Raw genomic sequence first — 3,930 nt, 5'->3', positions numbered from 1 at the left:
CTTTAAAACCGCCCTTAAAATAACCTTTCTCCCCCCACCCACCCAAAATTTTCTGGACTACTGTTTTGAACTAATGTTTGAATAAAATTCTGGAGAAAGTTCGATGTTGGCGTTGCTTGTCCACCTGGAGATGGGTTTTTGAACGACCCAGCTGTTCTGGGAGGGCAGACGGGTTTTGCAGACAAGTTTATTTCAGCTCTTTAACAAAGATTTCCTCTCCAGATACCTCCAACTGGGTTAGCTCCTAGGAGTAGAGGAAGGAGGGGGTTTTTTTGTGCTGTTGAAATAAACCTCACTGAATCATCCTCTCCATGGTTTCCACTTAGAGCTGCCCAGTGGGATGTGTCCAAATCTTCTCATCCTTGAGGTCAAACCGTGTCCTACCGTGGAGAAACTTTAGCACAACCTCACATCTTTGCAACTTGTTAAAACTAGATACATCTCAGGAACTTTTCCCAGGAAGCAGGTCCGCTCGATTTGAGATCTGCCAGCAGCTAAAGGCACAAAGGGATCTTGGCCCATTCTGTCTTCTCTGCCCTGATGGCTGGAGACCCAAGACCTGGTCACCTCTCACTGGGTCTCGGTCCACAGCTTAATTCTTAGCGATGTGCCTGAGAAATAGAAAGCCTTCCACTTGTAGGGCGAATAAACTACTGTACAGTAATTGTGCCATGTGGTTCCATTTTTATTGTAATGACTTTAGCTGTAATAATAATAACAACGATAATAATTCCAATAACGAACATAATTAAAAAAAAAGTACACTTTGAATATTACCGACCCAGAGCGTTGCTTGGAAGAGCTTGGTCAAGTCTGAAGTGTCGCCTCTGATTTTTTTTAAAACAGATGTTCCTCTCTGTGGGGGATTGGCCATTGGTTTGGCAAAGGCGCCCCCAAAAAGCTATTTTGATAGTCCAAGCAGTCATGTAAGCTTTTCTCCTTTCAAGATGAGAGAGCGTCGGAAGGCAGGGATAAGAGCAAATGTCCTCCATGGATTCACACTCCACTATCCGTTGGAACTTAACATGAAATGTTCCTACAGTCAACAGTCCACAGTTACAAACCAAGATTTAGTTTGATGGGAGAAATGTTGCCTTTCTATCTCACAACAGCTCCTTGAGTTATGACCGCACAACTGGGGGCCAGAATTTCCATTGCTAAGCGAGGCAGTTGTTAGGTGAGTTGTGTCTAATTTTACAAACTTTTTTAATTATTACAGTAGTGGCCAAAGTGGTGGAAACCTTTTGGGAAAAGTGTACAGTAGAAATGCCACCTTTGGTTAAATTTCCACCCATTTTTCTTCTAATTTCTTTATAACTGTAGCCTTGTTCACTTCATAATACTATTTTACATCGCTTTTGGGGCGACCAGTCAACTCTTTGCACCATGATTTTAATTTTATTACGTTTTACAAGCTCACTAAATGAAAGAACACAAAAAAAACCCCCAACCAACTTGATAGCCATCACATAACACACTGACAAAGGTCCTCCTCTCAGCTTCAATCCATGACATCGATCACTGAATCCTACCATGATCTGATTGGCTCATGGCCAAAACAAGATGACACCCGATTGGCTCTCTAAACACTCGTGCTCATTGGCTACAGTCAGACGAAGGAAAGCTACCTGAGATCAACCTAAGCAAGTGGTGCTTCCTTTTTCTGGTTATTTGGCTATAACTTTTCATAGAATACAATACAGATAATTGAAGAAACCATGTTGCATTACGTTCTTGATTAAATTATCTTTCCATTGATATATAATTTTATGGTAGTACTCCAAAAAGAAAGTGGTGTTATTAGCCATCCAACCTCAAAAATACGCTTTTCCCAAGAAGTTTCCACAATTTTGGCCATTACTGTATTATTAAGCAGATCGCTGCCATTGTTGAGGGAATCACCTGGCCATTTATTCATAAACGTATCTATTTATAAAGTTGATTGGCTGCCCATCTTACCTCAGGGTAACTCATTAAATGAGTCCGGCTTCCCCAGTTGACTTTGCTCTTCGGAAAACTGGCCGGGAAGTTTGTAAATTATGATCACATGAGACACACACACACACACATACACATACTGGGAGGTTGCAACCATTGTAAATTCACGCTGGTTGCCAAGTAGCAGAATGTTGGTGACATGATTGTGGGGATGCTGCAATGGCTGAAAGTGGCAGGACCGGTTGCAATCGTGCTGTCGTAGCTTTGAACGGTTGCTAAACGAACGGTTGTAAGCTGAGGACTACCCATAGATGCGTTTGGTTGCATTCCCTCCACACTATTTTGGTGAGCTAGTTCTAATCTGAACTTCTCACCAGGCTCCAGATGCACAGCAGCTTTGCTTAAGAATGAACAGCCTTCAAACCTATAATAATAAAAATAATAATAAAGTTGGAAGGGATGTTTGAGGTCATCTAGTCCAACCCCCTGTTCAGGCAGGAAACCCTATACCATTTCAGACAAGGGTCTGTCCAGTCTCTTCTTGAAAACCTCCAGTGTTGGAGCATTCAGCGCTTCTGGAGGCAGGTTGTTCCACTGGTTAATTGTTCTAACTGTCAGGAAGTTTCTCCTTAGTTCTAGATTGCTTCTCTCCTTGATTAGTTTCCATCCGTTGTTTCTTGTCCTGCCTTCGGGCATTTTGGAGAATAGCTTGACTCCCTCTTCTTTGGGGCAGCCCCTGAGATACTGGAAGACTGCTATCATGTCCCCCCTCGTCCTTCTCTTCATTAAACTAGACATCCCCAATTCCAGCAGCCATTCCTTATATGCTTTAGCCTCCAGTCCCCTAATCATCTTTGTTGCTCTTCTCTGTACTCTTTCTAGAGTCTCAACATCTTTTTTACATCATGGGGGTGTAAAAAACATGGGGAATCTAATCCACCTCAGTATTTTTTCCTACAATCTCCTTTCTCATCTGCCATAACCGAGCCGGGAAATAGTCTCATGCAGACAAAACAGTCACAAACAGAACGCTCAGTCCAAAAATTTGCTCTCAACTCAAAACCAAAACTCACTGATTATTTCATATAAACCTTCACTTCTCTCTTTTTTTTTTTCCTCCACGTTTCCTTATCGGTATTCTAATACTCAGAATTGGACTTTTGCTCCTTAGATAACTCTATTCAGTCATATTGACCACCGGCACCTCAGATGGGTTTTGTGCTATTTGTGACTATTTTAGACAAAGCTAGCCAGATGTTATTTGATAGCCTCAAACTTCGGAGCAGGAACTGGAAACATGGATTTAAAGAGACAAAACTAGATCATACTGCCTCCTGGTGCTCGGAGAAATTGAAAAAAAAAACCCCATAGGATATACATTGTGTGAAAATAGAGCAATTCCCACCTCCAAGCTGGGGGGGCAGATGTTATGCTTTGTACATAGGGGCTTAAAGGATGCACTATAAACGCTTGATAGAATTTTGTAAGCTCTGCAGCTGATCAGCAAACTTCTTTGATTCATATACAACGAAAATTATTGAAGGGAGGAGGTGTGGACATCCAGATGCAACTTTTTTTCATATGTGGTGGACGTGTAAGGTTATTAAGGTCTTTTGGATACAATTGTGGTGGAACTTACAGCAAATTTTTTAAAAAAGGATTATTATTTTTTTTTCCAAGTATAAATTTTTATTATTTTCATCATAAAAAAAGAACACATCACAAATACATCACAATGTAAAAACCCTACCCCCCACCCCCCACCCCCCGGACTTCCCAAACCTGATCCCAGGATACTATTCAACTAAAAGTAAACTACTATTAATATCCCTAACTCCACAAAATATTATTCTACATAAGTAGGTGAAATATATAAAAAAAGAAAAGAAATTATCTAAAAGCCTAAATTATATTCCACCATTCTATGCTTATTTTGAATATAAACAATCCATCTTCTCCATATTGATAAAAATTGTTCATTTGAATGATTCT

Source organism: Protobothrops mucrosquamatus, unplaced genomic scaffold (assembly GCF_001527695.2).
Source record: "Protobothrops mucrosquamatus isolate PMUCROS unplaced genomic scaffold, P.Mucros_1.0 scaffold1131, whole genome shotgun sequence".
Taxonomy (NCBI): domain Eukaryota; kingdom Metazoa; phylum Chordata; class Lepidosauria; order Squamata; family Viperidae; genus Protobothrops; species Protobothrops mucrosquamatus.
The sequence above is the reverse complement of the archived record's forward strand: the minus strand, read 5'-3'. Positions refer to the sequence as shown.